This window comes from Oncorhynchus mykiss, chromosome 23 (assembly GCF_057628025.1).
Source record: "Oncorhynchus mykiss isolate SJ-2025 chromosome 23, ASM5762802v1, whole genome shotgun sequence".
Taxonomy (NCBI): Eukaryota; Metazoa; Chordata; class Actinopteri; order Salmoniformes; family Salmonidae; genus Oncorhynchus; species Oncorhynchus mykiss.
Genome location: NC_143044.1, coordinates 46,047,911 through 46,072,724, shown reverse-complemented (window position 1 = coordinate 46,072,724; position 24,814 = coordinate 46,047,911). Strand labels below are relative to the sequence as shown.

The following is a 24,814-nucleotide window of genomic DNA, read 5'->3' as shown; positions in this document are numbered from 1 at the left end:
TTTTGTTACATTACAACCTGCATTTATATTGATTTTTATTTGGATTTCATGTAATGGACATACACAAAATAGTCCAAATTGGCGACACAAATTATTTAAAAAAATAATAAACGGAAAAGTGGTGTTTGCATATGTATTCACCCCTTTTGCTATGAAGCACTTAAATAAGATCTGGTGCAACCAATTACCTTCCAAAGTCACATAATTAGTAAACAAAGTCCACCTGTGTGCAACGTGTCACATGATCTTTCACATAATCTCAGTATATATACAACTGTTCTGAAAGGCCCCAGAGTCTGCAACACCAATAAGCAAGGGGCACCACCAAGTAAGCAGCACCTTGAAGACCAAGGAGCTCTCCAAACAGAGGTCAGGGAAAAAGTTGTGGAAAAGTACAGATCAGGGTTGGGTTATAAAAAAATATCTGAAATTTTGAACATCCCACAGAGCATCCCACAGAGCATCATTAAATCCAAAATGGCGAAAATTCGGCACCACAACAAACCTGCCAAGAGAGGGCCGCCCACCAAAACTCATGGACCAGGCAAGGAGGGCATTAATCAGAGAGGCAACAAAGAGTCCAAAGATAACTCTGAAGGAGCTGCAAAGCTCCACAGTGGAGATTGGAGTATCTGTCCATAGGACCACGTTAAGCCGTACACTCCACAGAGCTGGGCTTTACGGAAGAGTGGCCAGAAAAAAGCCAGTTGAAAAGCCAATAGTTATGCATGCTCAAGTTTTCTGTTTTTTTTTTGTCTTATTTCTTGTTTGTTTCACCCCCCAAAAAATGCATCTCCAAAGTGGTAGGCATGTTATGTAAATAAAATGATACAATTCCCAAAAAATCAATTTTAAATCCTGGCTGTAAGGCAACAAAGTAGGAAAAATGCCAAGGGTGTCATGTATTGTCATATTATGTCTTGTTCCTGTTCTTTCTCTTCACTCCGTCTCCCTCTGCTGGTCGTATTAGGTTACCTTCTCTTCCTCTCCTTCCCCCAGCTGCTCCTCATCTTCTCTAACTACCTCGTTCACCCTTTTCCCACCTGTTCCCTTTTTTCCCTCTGATTAGGTCTCTATTTCTCTCTCTGTTCCTGCTTCTGTCTTTGTCAGATTCTTGTTTGAGTTTCTCATGCCAGAACCAAACTATCGTCTCGTTTGCTTCAACCTTGTCCTGTCCTGTCGGAATCTGCCTGTTCATCTGAGGCTACGTGTGATCAGGTACCTCTGTCCTCTACAACCCAGCTATTCTCCTCTGCTGCTAGAAGGGGACTCTAACCCAGCTATTCTCCTCTGCTGCTAGAAGGGGAACTCTTCTGTGATATTCAGAAGGACTTTATGTTTCATTTGTCGCCCTCTCTGCGGGTTGTTTATTTTGCCATCATATACATTTGAAGAGGATCTATGTCTTACCTGTGTTTTGACATTAAAGGACTCTGTTTTTGTTAAACCGCTTTTGGGTCCTCACTCACGTGCATAACAAAGGGGGGGTGAATACCTTCGCAAGCCACTGTATATGAACGCTAAACCTTTGTCTGGGATTTAACTCATCCTCTCGATGCTTACATCACAAGAAAGAGAAGAAATACAACTTTATTTTGATGGTGTTCATTTTTTGAGGAATTGGAGAAAATAATCTAATACAGTTGACATTTTTATCAATTAAATGCTCAAATTAAAGTAACTTCTGCTAATGAACACTTAGATTACAGTGATATTATGTCTGATCTCGCAAACAATGAGATTTTCCAGAGGACTGGGGGGGTGGGCTGCACTGAGACTGGGGGGTACGCCATTCCATCTGGTTCACACTTACTTGTGACTATCATTTGTTTTTCAACAAATTCAACAATGACCCAACACACCTCCAGGCTGTGTAAGGGCTATTTGTCACAGAAGGAGAGTGATGGAGTACTGCATCAGATGACCTGGCCACCACAATCACCAGACCTCAACCCAGTTGAGATGGTTTGGGATGAGTTGGACCGCAGAGTGAAGGAAAAGCATCCAACAAGTGTTCAGCATATGTGGGAACTCCTTCAAGACTGTTGGAAAAGCATTCCAGGTGAAGCTGGTTGAGAGAATGCCAAGACTGTGCAAAGCTGTCATCAAGGCAAAGGGTGGCTACTTTGAAGAATCTCAAATCTAAAATATATTTTGATTTGTTTAAGACTTTTTTGGTTACTACATGATTCTACATGTCTTTACTATTATTCTACAATGTATGCCTTTCTAACACAATGACTTAAAACCAATACCTCCACTTCTAAATTCTAGATCTTCAATCCCTTCCAAAATTGACACATTTTAGAACATCCATTTGAACATCTATTTCAAGCATCACAGCGCTAATTCCAGGAGTGCCCTTACAACAGACATTTAGGGTATTGGAGAGGGAGAGGGAGAGTTAGAGTGCGAGAGAGAGCGCAAGACAGAGGCAGAGAGTCATTCTTTACGAAATGAGTGGGATAACCACAAAGGCATGGTTTCCATGGTTACCAGCATGCAGTGAGAGGTGAGAAGCCTGTGGGTGTCAATCATGCGTGCATTATGGTCACTGTCTGTGAGGTAACTCACATTGAAATAGATGTTCAAATGGATGTTCTAAAATGTGTCAATTTTGGAAGGGATTGAAGATCTAGAATTTAGAAGTGGAGGTATTGGTTTTAAGTCATTGTGTTAGAAAGGCATATATATATGTGAGAACCTAATGTGATGCTCTGAGGGCCAGTGCTGCTGTGTCTGTCTGCGGTAGAGATATGGGTTTTATGTACCCTCCCTCTCTCGGGAGACCTCTAGGAATAGATCCTAGTAAAGGTCAGGGAAACTCACAGGACAACTACATTCTTAGTGGAACTCCTCCAAGACTAAAACAGTCCTAGGACTGGAAGTCATTTTGGTTGACAGGCTATCAAACTGTACTCTCCTTTTGGGGGATGATTGGGGAACGATAGCGTGATGGGTGTAATCCCCAACCCCCTACCAAATCCTGGGGGCTGAGGGGTCACAGGTCATTCTGCTACAGTGGCTATGAAGGAAACTACAGGGGCTCATGGGAGACAGGAGTTCATCTAAGGGTCAAACTAAATTTTAAGAGCAGATCAGCCTTCCAACAGTGATTGGGTTTTTCACCACAGGAGGCTGCTGAGTGGAGGACGGCTCATAATAATGGCCAGAACGGAGCGAATGGAATGGCATCAAACACATGAAAACCATGTGTTTGATACTATTCCACTGACTCCACTACAGCCATTATCATGAGCCCGTCCTCCCCAATTAAGGTGCCACCAAGCTCTTGTGTTTTTCACATACTGATAAAAACTACATCATCAATATAAGAAACTATGAATTGTATTGTGACTGTATTTCAGAACTGAAATGGTCCAAGTCCAAATTCATGTCAAAATGACCATGTTTGTGTTTTTTCATGTCATTAAATATACTGCCTCTGAAAAGTGATATCTATATGTCTTTGTTTTAGCAGAAAGTATTCATACCCCTTGATATATAGTACCCCACAATGACAGTAAAAACATGTTTTTAGAAATGGTTTAAATTAATTGAAAATTACATGAAGAAATATCTCATTTACATACAGTAAATATTCACACCCCTGAGTCAATACATGTTAGAATCACCTTTGGCAGCAACTAAAGCTGTGAGTCTTTCTGGGTACGTCTCTAAGCACACCTGGATTGTACAATATTTCCACATCATTATTTTTTAAATTCTTCAAGCTCTGTCAAGTTGGTTATTGATCGCTGCTAGACAGCAATTTTCAAGTCTTATCATAGATTTTCAAGTCGATTTAAGTCAAAACTGTAACTTGGCCTCTCAGGAACATTCATTCCCATCTTAGTAAGCAACTCCAACGTATATTTGGCCTTGCTTTAGGTTATTGTCCTACTGAAAGGGAAATTTGTGTCTGTTGGAAAGCAGACTGAACCAGGTTTTCCTCTAGGATATTGCCTGTATCGTTTTATCCTAAACATGTCCCTAGTCATTGCCGATGACAAGCATACCCATAACATGATGCAGCCACCACCATGCTTGACAATATGAAGTGGTACTCCATGATGCTGTGTTGGTATTGCCCCAAACATATGACGCTTTGTTTTCATCACATAAAGTTCATTTGTTTGCCACATTTTTTGCAGTTTTACTGCGAACATAAAAAAAAATTGTCTACAAGCTTCCTTCTTTTCACTCTGTCATTTAGGTTAGTATTGTGGAGCAACTACAATGTTGTTGATCCATCCTTAGTTTTTTCCTATCACAGCCATTAAACTTTATAACTGTTCTAAAGTCACAATTGTCCTCATAGTGAAATCCCTGAGCGGTTTTCTTCCTCTCCGGCAATTGAGTTAGGAAGGACGCCTGCATCTTTGTAGTGACTGGGTGTATTGACACACCATCCAAAGTTCAATTAGTAACTTCACCATGCTCAAAGGGATATTCAATGTCTACTTTTTATTAGATTTTTACCCATCTAACAATAGGTGCCCTGCTTTGTGAGGCTTTGTAAAACTTCCCTGGTCTTTGTGATTAAATCTGTTTGAAATTCACTGCTCGAATTAGGGATCTTACAGATAATTGTATGTGTGGGTTATTATGTAACTTGTTAAGCAAATTTCTACTCCTGAACTTACAGTAGATGAGATGGGCTGCTCCAGAAGGTTCACAGAAGTGTACTAGACTGGACCCTGGTTTGAACACATTGGACATCCATTTAGTTGCCAAACCGTTTAGTGTAAACAAAGAAACTTCTCTTTTCCACACTGGTTCTCTCTGCGTTGTTAGTCCTCATGAATGATGCAGCCTCTCTATGGCTGCAGGAGGGGGGGGGGGGGGGGGGAGGCGTGCGTGTGTCTGTGTGTGTGTGTGTGTGTGTGAAAGCGTTCGGGGGGCAACGTGGTGGAGGTGATGTGACTGATTCGGAGTGACTTCATTTCATGTAAATGCGAGCGCTCTGAGGGAATTCACTTTGGATTATGCGCACCACTGTGCACTGGCATGAAATATTAAGCGCCATGTCACTTTCTGTCCACAGGTGTCACTGGCGGGCAGGAGCAGGGCAGAAAAACTTAGCATTTTGATGAGGTGTGGATTTGGGCAGACTTCTTTGAGGAAGCATATGCTCTGCTTTTGTTTCCACCAGCCGCTAGCCACGGCCGAGTTGTCATTCCCGAGCAGAGTGTGTGCGCTTATCACTTGTGACAACGGCGTGAGGAGAGAGGGAGAGCGATAAAGTGGTGTGGCGGGCCCCCTCCGTTCGGCCTCTGCTTTACCAAGAGGCTTTTATGTTTTGGATGGCGCAGATTAAACTACTCCCACCAGGCATCCAGTCTATCCTCCCCCCTACAATCAAACTCCACTCTACCTCTTCATCTGCCCCTAACACAGCTCTCACTACCTCCTCTACCTCCCTCATTCCACCCTGTGAATGTTACTGTGTGGTAATTAATGGAGCAAGAAGTGATTCCATCTGACATCTTCACAGTCACCTGTACTCATAGAGACAAAGACTGGGAGAGGGAGAGAGACCGAGGGAGAGAGTGAGAGGTACTCATTTCAAGAACAGATGAGTAGTGTAGGAAATAGCAACCAGTTCACCCCTCTCTGGTTCTCTCATCTCTCCTGGCTATTCTCTCTTCTCTTTCATTATCCATTTGAGTCTCTATGTCTATCAGTTGAGTCAGATTGCATCTCATCTTGTCTCCTCTGCAGCAGTGGACATATAGTCTGGCCTGGGTCGTGTACCAGGACTGCTAAGGCGAGAGGATGATGCCTTCAGGCTCAAGGAGTCATTCTAGTCACTATGAAGTTCCTCTGCTGTGATCCAGCTTGTCTCAGGCCTCACCTGTGCAATACTAGAGGGATAGATATTCCCACAGTGTGACTAATACCTTAATTGTAAGATGAAGTGCACTTGGGACAAAGATTTTAAAAAATGTTAGCTAATCCAACTTTTACTTAAAATTTAAAAGAATATGAATTCTACTATGTAGTTTATGTAGCTTGTTTATAACCCTGATGCCTGGATTTAGTTCACAGAGTAACCACTGAACCAGGGCCTGCCCTAACACTTAAAAGCTACTCACTCGCTCCTTCACACCCTCACGCAGTGTGAATCAGTGAAAAGGTCTGATACTAGAAGCTCACGCAGTGTGAATCAGAGAAAAGTGCTGATTCTAGAAGCTCACGCAGTGTGAATCAGTGAAAAGTGCTGACTCTAGAAGCTCACGCAGTGTGAATCAGTGAAAAGTGCTGATTCTAGAAGCTCATGTGAGAACCAGATCACGTATACATCTACTTCACACATCTGTTTGACTCGCCCACAAATGGATCATGGATTATTCAACAGGAAAACAGGTGCTCTCCTCCTTTCTTTCATAAAAAAAAGTAAGAAAGAAGGAGAGGAGAGGACACTGTGGCTTCATTGAAAAGAAAGCATCAGATCGGCTGTTTAACTTTTTCTTGAAAGCAGAGGGGGTAGTGAGCTGTGAGAGAGAGGGGGGTGAATGATGGAGAGAGATGAAGTGGCCTGAGTGGGCCAGGTCACCTACCTGGTTACTGCTACCCTCTCCTTCTCCACCTCCACCCTGGGGCTCCTAAGGCAGGTTTTAATGGTGGATTAAAGCAGGCCTGATCTTTTATTCAGGTGTGTTGTATTACCAGGTGAACACAGACCCTCCCTAGAGGACTGAGATATAGAGAGCTGTGTGGGCCTGAGTGGGGTGTACACGCAACAAGTGTGTGTGTACATACAGTACCAGTCAAAATTTTGGACACACCTACTCATTCAAGGATTTTTATTTATTTGTACTATATTCTACATTGTAGAATAATAGTGAAGACATCAAAACTATGAAATAACACATATGTAATCATGTTGTAACCAATTTCTTTTAAAACAAATCAAAATATATTTTATATTTTAGACTCTTCAAATTAGCCAACCTTTGCCTTGATGACAGCTTTGCACACTCCAAGATAAGGTGTGTGTGTGTGTGTGTGTGTGTGTGTGTGTGTGTGTGTGTGTGTGTGTGTGTGTGTGTGTGTGTGTGTGTCTTTCTAACAGAGGTGGGGGGTTAGATGGCGAGGCTTTGTGCTTGTTTTCCTTTCTGTTAGTTTTGTCTGTATGAGCAGGTGTTTCAGTGAAGCATGTGCACGGTTACATTTCTAGGTGTTTGTTGTGTTGGCATGTTTTGTTAATTGTGTGTATTTGTCATAGGAGATGGGCTGCTCCTTGGAGTCTGAGGGTTTATTGTCTTCTGAGGTGAGCTCTGAGGCTAGCAGTGGGAGCCTGGCAAGACTGTTGGTTCTGTGAGAGTATCTTTCTGTATTTTAGCTCTGTGTTAATGGCCTGCTCTGGTCATTCAACACATAAAAAAACACATCTACTATATCACAAGGTCTGTTGATGACCTAACTCAGCTTCTCTGCTTTGGGTTGTTGAGGGAGCACAGATGCACCGGGGAGTTGACTTTCTTCATCTGCATCTGGCCTCTGTTTTGCCTGGAGCCTAATTACCCCATCAGAGCGCTGTCGCTCACCCGCTGTACTCTCTCGTTCTGCGCTCCCCACACTCCACGCTCATCAGACCTTTTAAGTGATTTGTGTGTGAATGTGTTAGGAGGAGCGAAGGAGCAAAGCGCCTAAACTGGTGGAGGTAAAGAGCAATGGGGGACGATGTGGAGGCGTGTTAAATAATGGATCGTTCGCTCATCACATTTTAGGCCCTCTACCCATTTGTCCTCTAACTAAATCTGTTTATGTCTCTCATGGGTTTTTCACCATATCGTCCTTAACCGTGCACTTTTAGCTTTGGAAAAGCCTTCCTTAATAACATCCAACTTAGCATACTCCTCTGACAGTCTCTGTTTCTCTTTTCCTCTCCAGTGTCTGATCCCTCCTTCCCTGCCCTGGACCTGAGTACAGTACATCAGAGGAAGTCTGATCCAGGGCTTCAGAAGGTGAGCTCTCTTACAGGGTAACTGTTTTTACAGTTCTCTGGTTCTCTTTACATTGTGTATGTGCAGACATTTGCTTTGTCTGACATGTTTCTGAACAGACTCATGAAAGCCCTTGGCAACATGTGGTTTTTGACGTATGTGCATAGCTACATATATTACATGTGCCTAGCATTGGCCCCCGTCAGTGTTTACGTAAGTTAGAAACTGCAGCGTTGTTCTCCCTGCAGCAGGCCACCCAGTTCCCTGCCCTGGCTGCCTCATACATGTGGGCACAGTCAGTCCGTCAGTGGTCCTGACCTGCAGCCCTCGCCCAGGAGCTCCCTGGGAGAAATGTCAATGAGGCCACTGTGAGCCCTGCCCTGGCCCTACCCAGCCCCGAGTCTGTAGGCTGGCTGCAGGCAGGAGGGTAATTATGTAAATATTTACATTTTACACCCACTCCTCCTCTCTCTTTTTTCTCCTCCCCTCCCTCATCCCTCTGGACTCCCCAGGAAGCCCAGAGGTCCTGGCATACCAACTGGTGTTTGAGGTTCTGTTTTGCCACACACATACGTACGTTAGTTATGACTGTGGAAAGATAGTTGAAGGGAAATTGAGGGATTGTTGAAGATTTTGCTAGGGTTTTTGAGCTGGTATCAGTCAGCCATCATCTCCATCTCCATCTCAGGAGGAAGGTTGAGTTTATTGATGTTTGCATGTCATGCGGATGATTTAGGCTGCGTCTCTGGACAATGTTCCTGGTAGCATGGCTATAAGCTGCGCAATGCTGTCGTTGCCAGGCAGTCTGTCACACCCATAATTGGGGTTGTCACCAAAGAGAGTGAAGTGTCACTGGGGGGGGGGGCTAAGTCAGAGCCATTTCACTACACTCTACAACCTGCTCTTGACAGAGGCAAGGTCAGGAGTTAATTGCATCATTAAAGAGCCCTGCTCCCTCTCCACACTCCTCTCCTCTATACACTGCATTAGGAAAGTATTCAGACCACTTCACTTTTTCTACATTATTCTAAAATGGATTAAATACAAAAAAGTACACACAATACCCCATAATGACTAAGTGAAAAACTGCTTTTCAGAAATGTTTGCAAATTCATACAAAATAAAAAACAAATACCTTTACATAAGTATTCAGACCCTTTGCTACGAGATTCGAAATTGAGCTCAGGTGCATCCTGTTTCCATTGATCATCCTTGAGATGTTTCTACAACTTGATTGGAGTCTACCTGTGGTAAATTAAATTGATTGGACATGATTTGGAAAGGCACACACCTGTCTATATAAGGTCCCACAGTTGACAGTGCATGCCAGAACAAAAACCAAGCCATGAGGTCGAATAAATTGTCTGTAGAGCGCCGAGACAGGATTGTGTCGAGGCACAGATCTGGGGAAGGGTACCAAAACATTTCTGCAGCATTGAAGGTTGCCAAGAACACAGTGTCCTGCATCATTCTTAAATGGAAGAAGTTTGGAACCACCATCGTCCCTGTCCATGAAGGCCCGGGCACTTATCGTCCCTGTCCATGAAGGCCCGGGCACTTATCGTCCCTGTCCATGAAGGCCCGGGCACTTATCATCCCTGTCCATGAAGGCCCGGGCACTTATTGTCCCTGTCCATGAAGGCCCGGGCATTTATCATCCCTGTCCATGAAGGCCCGGGCTCATGTGTACATGTACAGCAGTCATGTCTTGTCCTCTGCTTCCCCCTGCAGGGGGACTCCAGCCAGAGACATTTTTACATACATCAAAAAGCTGTTTGGAAAAAAACAAAATCAAGTCAAAGGCTTATTTCCATTGTTGTTTTCTGTGCTTGACCCTGCAATGTGTGTATATGTGTGTGTCTGAGATGCATCTCTAAGGTTGTGTTTGTTGTCAGGTCACAGAGTTGCTGTACAAAGATGAGCGTTTCTCTCAGGGAGCTACAGGATCTGCTGGTAAGATCAGTTGTGAATTGATGACAAGCTGACCAGAAGAACAGAATGATATCTGACAGTCAAGTGTCTCTCTCTCTGCGTGCATGGTTCACAGTATATGTATCTGCACAGTGGCAGGAGTCTGCAGACACTCTCACTCTACATTGTGAATACTGTGTGTGCATGCTCATGTCTAGTCTGCCCTAGATAAACTGTGTGGCCTGGCCAGAGAGACAGCCTGTCTGTCAGGGGAAATGGACCCAGGCTGCTGACACAGCGCTGAACAAACAGCCTACGTCTGAGTGTGTCAGGACTGTGTATCTTTCTATCAGTGTGTGTAGCATGGCTGTGTCGCTCCGTGTCAGTGTGTGTGATCTGGTTGGGGCTGACCAGGCTACAGTGCTGGTGGGAGAGATGGAGGCAGTTTTCCGTGTCTCCTCATGTTGTCTTCTCCATGCGGCCGCCCCAGAGTGGCTGTCATCCACTGCCACCCGCCCGATACACATTACCTTTCACTTCACTCACAGTGCGGCCTCTGTCAGCACTATACACACACGCACACAACCACTGTCCTGGAACTGCAACCTATGTCCTTGTATCCATCAGTTTTCAGTTGCGTTTAATTTTGGTTGTTGTGTGTGTGTGTGTGTGTGTGTGTGTGTGTGTGTGTGTGTGTGTGTGTGTGTGTGTGTGTGTGTGTGTGTGTGTGTGTGTGTGTGTGTGTGTGTGTGTGTGTGTGTGTGTGTGTGTGTGTGTGTGTGTGTGTGTGCGTGTGAATAACATCCGTGTACAGAGGCTATGTCTTACTTTCTCTATAACCTGATTGATGGCATGTCTGAGGCAGAGGTGCAGGCTCAGGAGCACAAGCCCACCCAGTACTTTGAAAAGCTGAAAAGCATGGTACACACACACACACACACACACACTTTACTCATCCCATTGATAAATACACCCCCTCTGACAGGCTTATCACACACGCTGATCTCAGATTTAAGGGTTGTGTCTATGTGGATAATGAGATTCAGATTAAAAACTCCCACCATGTGTCTGAGCTCGTCAAGGTGTCTAACTCCTAAATCACTGGCTCTGGTTAGAGTGTTGGGCCAGTAACCAAAAGGTAGCTGGTTTGAGTACCCGAGCCAAAAAGGTGAAAAATCTGTCTGTGCTCTCGAGCAAGGCACTTAACCCTAATTTGCTCCAGGGGTGCCGTACTACTCTGGCTGACCTTGTAAAACAACACATTTCACTGTACCTATCCAGTGTTTGTGACAAAAAAACCTTTATAATCTATTATTGTGATATATTATTGTGACCTAGATGACCAGTTCACAGTTACTGTATCAAGTATTATTAATGGTTCCGTCTTGATTTATTTCTTTCGTTGTTATTTTGGGTTCTTTTAGGATGCCACGGCCCTGGTGAACAGCAAAAAAGCTCTTAACTTCAGAGACACTTACAACATAGTCGTAAGTGAAGTCATTGGGTTTGGGAGATATAGGTGATAGTCGTTGGGTTTGGGAGATATAGGTGATAGTCGTTGGGTTTGGGAGATATAGGTGATACTCGTTGGGTTTGGGAGATATTGGTGATAGTCATTGGGTTTGGGAGATATTGGTGATAGTCATTGGGTTTCTATGAGGGCACAAGGCGAGACCCAGATGCAGACACGGGAGGCAGATGATTTGAGTCTTTGATATTTATTACATCCAAAAAGGGGTAGGCAAGATAATAAAATGGACAGGCAAAAGGTCAAGAGTTCAGATTCCAGGAGGTACAGAGTGTCAGGCAGGCTCAAGGTCAGGCAGAATGATCAGGCAGGTACAAAGTCCAGAAAACAGGCAAGGGTCAAAACCAGGAGGACTAGCAAAGAGAATAGAAAATGCAGGAGCATGGGAAAAACACGCTGGTTGACTTGGAACATACAAGACGAACTGGCTCAGACAGACAGAAAACACAGGTTTAAATACCCAAGGGATAGTGGGGAAGATGGGTGACACCTGGAGGGGGTGGAGACAAGCACAGGTGAAACAGATCAGGGTGTGACAGTTTCGGAGATATGGGTGATAGTCATTGGGTTTCGGACAAATAGGAGATAGTCATTGGCTTTCGTAGATATACGAAGGTGATGGTCGTTGAGGAAGCGTGTGTGTAACATCTGTCAGTCTACCTGTCAGGGTCTGCATGGCAAGGTGTTGGCGCTGGAGAAGAGGCTGACTGAGCTAAAGGCTGACTGTAAACCAGTAGGAGCTACCCTGAAACATCTCATCCTCACTCTGTATTTTGAGGAGGTAGAGTATCAGCACACATGCCCTCTCTATTTTGGGTAACATTTGTTAAGCGTAAAACCTGTTTTAATCTGCTGCTTGACCATATGTCTGCACTCCGTGCCACTGTAAGAGCCAATTAAAAACCTGTTAAGGATATGGCAGACATACGCCCCCTTTGGAGAGATTGGGTACCCCTAGTAAACTGGAAAAAAAATCTGTCAAAAATTGCTAATATATGCAAATAAAAATTATTATTGGATAGAAAACACTCTAAAGATTCTAAAACCGTTGGAATTATGTCTGTAAGTATAGCAGAACTCACAGGGCAGGCATTCTTCCAAACTAGTTTTTGTGGCCATGAAAGTTGGAGCAACTTTGACGTCATGGCCCCCACCCTTCCCAACCAGTTATGATTCTGGGGAGACTTTCTATCTCTTCCGCTAGATGTCCTCTTTCATTAGAGCTTCAAATCGTTCAAATCCCGCGAGAATTGACCCTATGGGAGTGAAATTAGTGCGTGCCACGAGAGAATAGGCTGTGCGTATGGGCGCGAATTGGTCCCAGCCATTCCTTTGTTTCCAGCACTCAAGAGAAGGGCAGACGATGGCCGATTGAATTGAAGTTTGTTTTGCGTGTCTAAAACATCATAAAGCTTGCTTCTGCACTTAGTTTGACCTGTTTAGTCGACATATAATATGTAATTTTGAAGTTTTGATGCGCAACTTTTCCGGACCAGAGGACGTTTTGGGTGCATTTCAGCTGATGTTATTAGCAGTAGCTAATACAAAGACGCAAGACTTGAAACCAAACGATGTATTGGGTAAGTATGAAGCCTTCCAGAACATTCTGAACGAAGACCATCGAAGGTAAGGGAATATTTATGCTTAAATCTGTGTTTCTGTTGACTCCAACATTACGTGGAAATATAGCTTGGAACTGAGCGCTGTCTCAGCATATGGAATAGTGTGCGATTTCTGTAACGTTAAAAATAAATCTAACACAGCGGTTGCATAAAGAAGCAGTGTATCTTTCTAACTATATGTAGAACATGTATATTTAGTCAAAGTTTATGATGTCTATTTACGTTATCTTGCCGCGCTACATAGATTTCCTGCGGGCATTTTTGAGTAATTTCTGAACGTGAACTCACTGTAAATGGACATTTATGGATATAAATGGCATATTATTGAAAAAAAAAAATGTACTGTGTAACATGTCATATTACTGTCATCTGATGAAGATTTTCAAAAGGTTAGTGAGCGATTTATTTTTTAATCCTGTGTTTGTTGATTGCATGTTTTGGCTATTCAAATGAGCTGTGTCTGGTGGTGGTTTTACATATATATGTGCTATGTTTTCGCCGTAAAACATTTTAGAAATCTGACTTGCTGGCTAGATGAACAAGCTTTCATTTGAGCTATTGGACTTGTTAATGTGTGGAGGTTAAATAATTTTAAGAATATTTTTGCGTTCCATGCGCCACCGTTTCAGCTGAACGTGGGAGGGTTGATTCCCAATTGGGAACCAGTATCGTAGACAGGTTAAATATGGGTTTTTAAGGTCCTAATGGGCCGGCGGGCTATTGTGGCTCTAGCTATGAACCATTAGTTTAGCCTTACGATTAAGCGTGTGAGATGAAGGTTGATTTAAAGACGTCTTCTTCTCTGTCTGACAGAAACAGGACAGGGCTCTGGATCTGAAGAGCCAACACAAGGCAGACTTGGTTGCCGGGGGCTAAGCCACCCTCATCTACGTCTGCTGCCGCCATGAAGATGGAAGATGCGCTGAACTTGAAAAAAGAGAGCTGTGAAAGAATTGGGACTCACACACACATTTCCCTGTACTCGGTTTAGCCGAGCCTTAAAGTTTAACTTGAGCTGGATCAAGAGAGACATAAAAACTTCTTAGGGATTGGTGTCCAATCAAAGGGACAGTTGTAAATTATGCAGCACCTTGTGTCATGTTCACAGATTTTAGAGAAACAAAAAATGTCGGTACATATAAGTGTCTTATATCAGCTGTAAGCTAAAATTATTGTTAATATAACTGCACTGTCCAATTTACAGTAGCTATTACTGCAAAAAATGCCATGCTATTGTTTGAGGAGAGCTCCTAACAATAAAACACTTTTTTTCACTGTGATAGGTTTAATAAATTTACCTCTGAAGGTGAAATGGGTACTTACATTCTGAAATGTTGCTCTGATTTATCATCCAAAGGGTCCCAGAGATAACATGAAGTGTTGTTTTGTTAGATAAAATCATTTTTCATGTCCAAAAAAGGTCCATACAGCATGCACAATTTATTTTGTATTTCCACCTGTTCAATTTGCAAAGAAAGGAATCTGTGAAAATCTAACCCTAAACGTTGTTTCAACCAGTCAAATCATATTCATATTTATTCCTCAGAGATCCTAGAATGTAACGGGACTTCCATATATCATTAGGGGTGTAGTATATCCTATAAGACACCACATTTGGTCAGAGAGCGACACCTTCATTGCATGCCGATGACACGGGCGGTCTACACTTGAACAACTCTAACTTTGTTAAACAAGCACCAATCGGGGTCAAACAAAGCTAGCTAGATTGCTAATGATCTGGGATTGACGGGAGTATCCGAAAACCCTGAATCTGTCTTAAAATATAGATACTAACCTTGTACGAAAGCCTGCCTTTTCCTTATGGACAAAAATTCTAAGAACATTCAGAGTTATTAAGTTATGAAAACTGGTTGTTTTGCAAATGTTGAACTTATAATATGGCTACTAATACTGTTAAAGCTAAATCAAAGTCCAAGTATACAGATTTGACAATATTATTGCAGATAAATGTAATATGAATGCAAATGTCTCCTTCACGATTTGCCCAAATGTACCTGGGTGACTTCACACTAAATGTCATGTAGTTTGCTCATACTTCATGTTATCTGTCTGAAACTTTGCACATACACTGCTGCCATCTTGTGGACACCATCAGAATTACACCCAGAGTGATGGCTGCAACAGGGACCTTTCTGTTGCATTTCAAAGATTGTGGTAGAATTATTATAATGTTTTTCTTTGTGTATTCTCCTACCAGATCTACTGTGTTAAATTCCCCCGACATTCAAATCACATTTCCACAAACTTCAAAGTGTTTCTTTTCAGATGGTACCAAGAATATGCATATCCTTGTTTCAGGGCCTGAGCTACAGGCAGTTAGATTTGGGTATGTCATTTAGCCAAACATTGAAAAAAAGGGGCTATCCCTAAGAAGTGGCCAGGCCTGTAGACTTGTACGCTCTGATGAATCCGGTGCGTAACCACCCCGAGTCTCTCCTCTCCTCGCCCCACACCTTGCCTCTGTCACCCCTCAGAAAGAGAAAGGTTGCCCTCACCTTCAGCTCTCTGTCTCTTACTCCCCTGCACTGCTTCAGCCAAGAGGAGGGAGGAGGCATTGAGAAGATGGGGAGGGTAGAGGAATATGAATTATAGGGAGAAGCAATTGTGACATATGAACTGCATCGGCCACTGTCGATCTCACACACCTATGATCGAAAAATGTGTATTTCTCAAATCTGTGATCTCTCTCTCTCTCTCTCTCTCTCTCTCTCTCTCTCTCTCGCTCTCTCTCTCAAGCTTTCTATCTCTGAATCTAGAAGCCGTAAGGAACACTCTTGTCTCTGGATTCCAGTAGGTACATGGCTCTGGTCAAGGTTCTCACCAAGCCTTGCCTGAAAAGACACCTTGCCTGAGGCCCGAAGACCTAGGCTTCAGCTCAGCAGGTGAGAAAGTTTCTTGTCTATTGCTTTGGCAATGTAAACATACTGTACGTTTTCCATGCCAATAAAGTCAATTGAATTGAGAGAGAGAGAAACAGTTCCAGTTAAATGTATATACAGTATTTTAACCCCCTTTATCGCCCTGTAGTTTTGTGATATCCAATTGGTAGTTAAAGTCTTTTCCCATCTCTGCAACTCAAGTACGGATTCGGGAGAGGCAAAGTTTGAGAGCCGTGCATCCTCCGAAACAAGACCCTGCCAAGCCCCATTGCTTCTGGACACAACCCGGAAGCTGGCCGCACCAACGTGTCGGAGGAAACATCGTACACCTGGCGACCGTGTCAGCGTGCATTGTGCCCAGCTCACCACAGGAGTCGCTAGATGGAACAAGGACAACCCGGGCCAGCCAAACCCTCCCCTAACCCGGACGATACTGGATCAATTGTGTGTCTGTTCATGGGTCTCCCGGTCGTGGCCGGCTGTGATTCAGCCTGGGATCAAACGAGGATCTGTAGTGACGCAGCTAGCACTGCAATGCAGTGCCTTAGACCGCTGTAGCACTCAGAAGATTGGACACATCTACTCATTCAAAGGTTTTTCTTTATTTTTTGTAGAATAACAGTAAAGACACCAGACTATGAAATAACACATATGTAATCATGTAGTAACCAAAAAAGTGTTAAACAAATCAAAATATATTTTATACTTGAGATTCTTCAAAGTAGCCACCCTTTGTCTTGATGACAGCTTTGCTCACTCTTGGAATTCTCTCAACCAGCTTCATGAGGTAGATTCTAAAAAGTAAAGTTTCCTGGATTATCCTTTAGGGGTTCTTCAAATTGAAACTGTGGAAAAAAAGATCTTTGAAGAACCCTTGAAAGAAGCCTAATAATGGTTCCTCTGAGAACCTTTTGGATTCATTTTTTTTAAACTTTAATAAATAATGAATTGTTTATTTAGAGGCACCACAAATGTGAATAAAAAATTTACAAAACAATTTACCAAACAAAACACATTACAAAATTGCAACATTTCTGCAGATATGCCAGACATAATAAATAATGCATTAACTTTGTATAGTGCTTTTCATAAAAAAAGTATAATAATTAAATCATTATGTGCAATAAAAACATATATCATATCATAGGTAAATTAACAATATTGTAGACTTGATGCTAAATACAGATTTGTTTTGCTTAAATGTGTGTTCAACAACCACTTCGTTACGTTAGGAAGTTTGCCATCTTTATGTCCGGCCCTGGTAACTTCACCTCAACTTCTCGTATCCCCAGAACACAGTCAAAATACAAATATAAGTGGGTTTTTTTTTACATTTTTGGTAAATTTAACTGAAAATAAAAAAATACAGCCCCAGCAGAGTCCCAGGTCCCGTGGGGACATCCTCTAGGGCGTGGATGTTCTCCCCATCAAAGGCCAGTGAGATTCCACTCTCATGGTGAAATGGATTTCCGTCGATGTGCGGTAAAGGAGTAGGGAGCGGTGAAATCACTGTCAGCAAAAGTAAGAAAACATTAATACACATACAATTAACAAAGAACATAACTAATGTTCAGCTGTAGTTTTATATAAGCATGCACACTTATGTTCATGAAGAAACAGATTTTTTGTTTATAGGCATACCTTGTCACGGACATAAAGGCCACTCGTGTCCTCATTGAAGAGGCAGGGCAAGAGCAGGATCGCATCTGTGATCACGAGTGCTTGTAAAATAAAGCAAAGATCTTATTACACTTGCTAATTTTATTACAAAATACAATAGAGCAATGGAAGGAATAAGAGCAAATACCTCCTCTGTATTGTCCTTCAGGGACTGTCAAAATAGCAAGATGATGTCCTCACCCCTGCCTTGACTCTCTTCCTCTAGTCATTGAAATATATTTTTGGCTATATCCATTCCATGGACTTGATTCATTTCTGTGAAGATCTGAAAAGATAATTTGCACATATTTGTATGCTAAAAGATTTCAGTTTGTATTGACTGCTACAGTATGTAGGTTAAAACGTACACTTCAAATGCAACTGTCCTACACAATATCCGTACAGTCTTCTTGATCTCAATTGAATTGTGTCCATGTTCTGTCCTATAAGAATTTCAAAGGAAGAGAAAACGTGTCAAAGAAAAGTCTTACAAGCATTAAAAAAGATGTATACACTACCGTTCAAAAGTTTGTGGTCACTTAGAAATGTACATGTTTTTGAAAGAAAAGCTCATTTTTTTGTCCATATGACATCAAATTGATCAGAAATACAGGGAAGACATTGTTAATGTTGTAAATGACTATTGTAGCTGGAAACGGCTAATTTGTTTGTGGAATACATAGGTGTACAGAGGCACATTATCAGCAACCATCACTCCTGTGTTCCAATGGCACACTGTGTTAGCTAATCCAAGTTTATAATTCTAAAAGGCTAATTGATCATTAGAAAACCCTTTTGCAAGTATGTCAGCACAGCTGAAAACTGTTGTTCTGATTAAAGAAGCAATACAACTGGCCTTCTTTAGACTAGTTAATTATCTGGAGTATCAGCATTTGTGGTTTCGATTACAGGCTCACAATGGCCAGAAACAAATATCTTTCTTCTGAAACTCGTCTCTTCTGGCAGCTTCATTGAATAGTACTCGCAAAACAGCAGCCTCAATGTCAACAGTGAAGAGGCAACTCTGGGATGCTGGCCTTCTAGGCAGGGTTGCAAAGAAAAATCCATATCTCAGACTGTCACGACTTCCGCTGAAGTCAGTTCCTCTCTTTGTTCGGGCGGCTTTCAGCGGTCGACGTCACCGGTCTTCTCGCCATCGCCGATCCACCTTTCATTTTCCATTTGTTTTGTCTTGTTATCCCACACACCTGGTTTACATTCCCCTCATTACTTGTGTGTATTTAACCCTCTGTTCCCCCCATGTCTGTGTGTGAAATTGTTTATTGACATGGTTGGCACACCTCCAGATGGTTTGCACAGGGTTTTGTTTTATTTCCCGTGCTTTGTGGCAGCCGGTACTTTGTAGTAGGGTTTTTGTACTTTGTGCTGCCTCACTTGTTCATCAGACGTTTGTTTTGTGACGCGGTTGCGTTCTGTGCAAATGATTACCTTAGTAAAGTGTTTGGTCCACTCATACCTGCTCTCCTGTGCCTGACTTCTATGCACCAGCTACACGCACCTCTTGACAGACTGGCCAATACAAATGAAAGATTAAGATGGGAAAAAGAACACAGACACTGGACAGAGGAACTTTGCCTAGACGGCAAGGATCCCGGAGTTGCCTCTTCACTATTGACGTTGAGACTGGTGTTTTGCTGGTACTATTTAATGAAGCTGCCAGAATTGACTAACGAGTTTCAGAAGAAAGTTATTTGTTTCTGGACATTTTGAGCCTGTAATCGAACCCACAAAAACATATTGGAGAAAGCACTATCCAATACAGTACTGCCATACAGTATAAGTCCTGTCATACAAGCCTAATTTCACATTTAAAGCTGTCTTTGTACACAAATTGTTCAATAATTTATCAGGCTGACTTGAAAGATTATACTCAACATTTTGCTGCGTGGAAATACTGTGTTTGGATTCTGAAGGGCATTTACACTGTATTAATACCAGTACGCATTTGAATCCCGTCTACAGCTACCATCTAAGCTATTAATTTCCCTCCACAAGGGGGCATACGTTTCCAAAATGGGATGGTATTGCACATGTAATGTTATGCCCCCTTGTGAGTTAATAGTATTGCATGCTGTAGCAGGCTATATAAAGAGTAAGCCCTCCATTGACGATTCAGTTCGTTGTAACATCCCGTCTCGATAGGTCATCATCCTTAGTTAGTTAGTTAGTTGGTTAGTTAACGAGCTAACGTCAACAAAGCTAACATTAGCTAGTTCATTCTCACAAAAGTGAGAACTGCTCTAGATTGGAAACTTACATTAATGAGTGTAAAGCCATGTTGAATAGCTAGCTAACGTTACTGTTCTGTAGCTCATACCACGCCAACGGTCAAACACAGCTTTCTAATATTTAGGTTAATTCTTCTGAACTATAGCTGTAGTAACTTTATGGCAGTCATTCACAGAAGACCATAACTGTCTTCATTATTCATTAGTATGTTATATTATTATTATTATTATTATTATTATTATTATTATTATTATTATATATATATATATATATATATATATATATATATATATATAATCTTTATTAACCAGTATCTCACCCCAGTATCTCTACTTGCACGTTCATATTCTGCACATCTATCACTCTGTCACGCCCTGACCTTAGAGAGCCTATTAATTTCTCTATTTGGTTAGGTCAGGGTGTGATTTGGGTGGGAATTCTAGTTTTCTATTTCTTTGTTGGCCGGGTATGGTTCCCAATCAGAGGGAGCTGTCTATCATTGTCTCTGATTGTCTCTGTCTGTTTTCCACCTGAGTTTGTGGGATCTTGTTTTTGCACAGTAGCTGTATAGCCCTGCAAAATTTTACGTTTGTTTATCTTCTGTTGTTTTTTGGTGTTCATCCAAATAAAGAAGATGTACACTTTCCACGCTGAGCTTTGGTCTCATTCAGACGACAGACGTAGCAGAAGATGTCACCATCAAGTGACCAAGCAGCGTGCCCAGGAGTGGAGGACATCCTGGACCTGGGAGGAGGTAATGGCCTTGGAAGCAGGCGGAGGCAGTGAGAGGGGAACGGCGACGAGACCAATAATATAGGACTTGACGCAAGCACGAGAGGCAGCCCCAAAACATTTTTTGATGGGAGGCACACGGAGTGGTCGGCAGAGCCGAGTGGTGAACCAGAGCCAGTCAGGGAGTCGAGTGAGGAGCTCGACGCAAGATTCCGGAGAGAGGTGTTGGCGTTGAGAGCGCTGCAGAGCGGGCTCCCCAGTCCGGTGCGTCCTGTGTCTCCTTCGCGCACTCGCCCTAGCATGTGTGTCACTGTTCCGGTACAATGTGTGCCGGTTCTTCGCACCGTGTCTCCAGTGCGCCTTCACAGCCCAGTGTGTCCAGTGCCATCGCCCCGAACTTGCCGGGCTAAAGTGAGCATGCAGCCAGGATGGGTTGTGCCAGCTCTACACTCCAGACCTCCAGTGCGCCTCCACAGTCCAGTACATCCTGTGCCTCCTCCCCGCACTCGCCCTGAGGTGCGTGTCATCAGCCTGGTGCCACCTGTACCGGTCCCACGAAGCAGGCCTCCAGTGCGCCTCCACATTCCAGTGCTTCCGGCGATAGTTCCCAGTCCAGAGCTTCCGGCGACAGCTCCCAGTCCAGAGCTTCCGGCGACAGGCGCCAGTCCAGAGCTTCCAGCAACAGGTCCCAGTCCAGAGCGTCCGGCGACAGTTCCCAGGCCAGAGCTTCCGGAAACATTTGTTTCACAGTCCGGAACCTTCTACAACGGTCCGCAGTCCGGAACCTCCTACGACAGTTCACAGTCCAGAATCTCCTACGACGGTCCACAGTCTGGAACCTCCTGAGACGGTCCCCAGTCCGGAACCTCATGAGACGGTCCACGGTCCGGAGTCTCCAGCAACGGTCCGCGGTCCAGAGTCTCCAGCGATAGTCTGCAGTCCAGAGTCTCCAGCGACGGTCGGCAGTTCAGAGCCTCAAGCGACGGTCAGCAGTCTAGAGCCCTGTCACGCCCTGACCTTAGAGAGCCTGTTTATTTCTCTTGGTTAGGTCAGGGTATGATTTGGGTGGGCATTCTAGTTTTCTATTTCTTTGTTGGCCGGGTATGGTTCCCAATCAGAGGCAGCTGTGTATCGTTGTCTCTGATTGGGAATCATACTTAGGCAGCCTGTTTTCCACCTTGTTTTTGCACAGTAGCTGTCGAGCCCTGCAGAACTTTACGTTCGTTTCTATTATGTTGTTTTTTGGTGTTCATCCTAATAAAGAAGATGTACCATTTCCACGCTGCACTTTGGTCTCATTCCGACGATGGACGTAACACACTCACATTTCTAATTGCTAAATTGTATTTATTTCGGCACTATGGCCTATTTATTGCCGTACTTCCCTAATCTTACCTCATTTGTAGACACTGTATATAGACTTTACTATTGTGTTATTGACTGTATGTTTGTTTATTCCATGTGTAACTCTGTGTTGTTGTTTGTGTCGCACTGCTTTGCTTTATCTTGGCCAGGTCGCAGTTGTAAATGAGAACTTGTTCTCACTTGGCCTACTTGGTTGAATAAAGATTCAATTAAAAAAATATAACATTAAAAAGATTATTCAATGTAGAAAATAGTACAAAATAAAGAAATCCCCCTGAATGAATAGGTGTGTCCAACTTTTGACTGGTACTGTATATATGACAGAACTCTTTCTACTTTAACAGAATTACAGAAATCTGTCCTGATTGTAATGGCATATCATGTCCGGGAAAGTGCTTGAACATTTCACACAGACAAATTTGCATGTGAATTCAAGCAGAGGCGTTGTGAAGGGTGGAGGGTTTATCTGTCCATTAGCCCCAGCGAGTGCGGTGGCGGCTTGTCATCCACATTAGCACACCTCGCTGCCCCGGCCTACCGGGCCATGGTACAGACCGCAAGGCCCGCGCTGACGATCATGACTTATGGCACAACAACTCACCGGCTCCCCTCTTTTAATGGCTTTGTTGTTTTCCTTCTTTCCTTCATTCCCCTGCAACTTTCCCTCCTTTGCCCTGCAGTGCAATACATAGAGACTGGTTATAGAGCAGGGACACGCAGCCCTAGGTGTGCAGGGGCCTAGTGGAAGGCAAGACAAGATAGGGAAATTAGAGGGATTAATGGCCTGTGTGATATTTGTTTACCTGGCCGTGGTGGTATATGGCTGGATGACTCTCAGATCCCTGGCTGATATAAATACCACTCTGTCTGCCTGGCCGCCTGGCCTCCATTTGGTTATGTTAGCACCGAGCCACAGGTCGTGGTGATTAGTGGTGCTGTCAGGAAGGAGAAAATAATGGATGTGCTGTCTCACTCACTCACTCACAGGCTAGCTGACAGGTTCCTTCCCCTAGTACATCTGCTCTGCTGGTGTGTGTTACGTGCTGATTGACAGTCAGGGATGAGGTCTCTTAGGGGGAGTGATAAGCTCTACAGCAGAGTTGTCATTTGCTAATACCTTAGCTAGCTATTAACCATGTTGAATTCAGAATTTTAATATCATCCTAAAAAGTTAGTTACAAGTGGAGCTTAACATTTCTATCCTCTTATGAGTAACCTCTAAATATACAACATTATTCATGAACATCGGACCTTGTAGTCCCATCGGACCTTGTAGTCATGGCAGATAATATTCACATTTTTGGTGACTTTAATATTCACATGGAAATGTTCACAGACCACTCCAAAAGGCTTTCGGAGCCATCATCGACTCAGTGGGTTTTGTCCAACATGTCTTCTGCTGTCACGCCCTGACCTGAGATATCTCTGTTTTCTTTATATTTTGGTTAGGTCAGGGTGTGACTAGGGTGGATACGCTAGTTTTTGTATTGTCTAGGGGTTTTGTATGTCTACAGTTTTGTAGGTCTAGGTATTTGTATGTTTATGGTGGCCTGATATGGTTCCCAATCAGAGGCAGCTGTTTATCGTTGTCTCTGATTGGGGATCATATTTAGGTAGCCATTTCCCTTTTGGTGTTTGTGGGACCTTATTCTATGTCTACAGTAAGTTGCATTTGTGCACTCCAGTAGCTTCACATTTCGTTTGTGCATTTGTTGTTTTGTTTAGTGAGTTTCTCTTTAATAAAATGATGTGAAACTCTATTCACCCTGCTCCTTGGTCCATTCCATACGACGATTGTGACACCTGTGGAATAATATAGTGGATCTTAATGTGTTTCCTCATAATCCTGGACTATCATAACACCATATTATTATGTTTGCAATCACACAAAATAATCTGCTCAGAACCCAACCAAGGATCATCAAAAGCCATGCTATAAATTCTCAGACAACCCAAAGATTCCTACATGCCCTTCCAGACTCCCTCCATCTACCCAAGGATGTCAGAGTACAAAAATTGGTTAACCACCTAACTGTGGAACTAAATGTAACCTTCCGTAATACCGTAGATGCAGTAGCACCCCTAAAAATAAAAAATGTTGCCATAGCTCCTTGGTATACAGAAAATACCCGAGCCCTGAAGCAAGCTTCCAAAAAATTGGAAAGGAAATGACGCTACACCAAACTGGAAGTCTTCCGACTAGCTTGGAAAGACAGTACTGTGCAGTATCGAAGAGCACTCACCTATTTTTCTAACTGAATTGAGGAGAATAAGAACAATCCAACATGTATTTTTGATACTGCACAAAGCTAACTAAAAAGCAGCATTCCCCAAGAGAAGACGGCTTTCACTTCAGCAGTGATATATTCAGGAAGTTCTTTGACGAAAATATAATTAACATTAGAAAGCAAATTACAGACTCCTCTTTAAATCTGCATATTTCTTCAGAGCTCAGTTGTCCTGAGTCTGCACAACACTGCCAGGATCAAGGGAGACACTCACGTTTTTTAATCCTATATCTCTTGACACAGTCATGAAAATAGTAATGGCCTCCAAAACTGCAAGCTGCATACTGGACCCTATTCCAACTAAACTACTGAAAGAGCTGCTTCTTGTGCTTGGACCTCCTATGTTGTACACAGTAAATGACTCCCTATCCACCAGATGAGTACCAAATTCACTAAAAGTGGCAGTAATAAAGTATTTCTTGAAAAAGCCAAACCTTGACCCAGAATATATAAAAAACTATTGGCCTATATCAAATCTCCCATTCATCTGACATTTAAAAATAAAAAGCTGTTGCACAGCAACTCACAGCCTTCCTGAAGACAAACAATGTATACGAAACGCTTCAGTCTGGTTTTAGACCCCATCATAGCACTGAGACTGCACTTG

The 24,814-nt window shown here is 43.0% G+C and overlaps 1 long non-coding RNA gene across 3 annotated transcripts; it reads left to right on the top strand.

The window, feature by feature from the left end:
* The first annotated feature begins 12,344 nt into the window (after positions 1-12,344).
* Positions 12,345-18,427, top strand: LOC149972618 (uncharacterized). 3 transcript variants are annotated; one of them, XR_016491158.1, is made up of 4 exons: positions 12,345-12,971; positions 15,771-15,916; positions 16,115-18,056; positions 18,266-18,427. It is a non-coding gene; the product is annotated as an uncharacterized LOC149972618 (long non-coding RNA). The 3 variants fall into 3 exon arrangements; XR_016491157.1 differs by having other exon boundaries at positions 12,348-12,971; positions 13,827-15,916; XR_016491156.1 differs by lacking the exon at positions 12,345-12,971 and having other exon boundaries at positions 13,585-15,916.
* Positions 18,428-24,814: the final 6,387 nt, after the last annotated feature.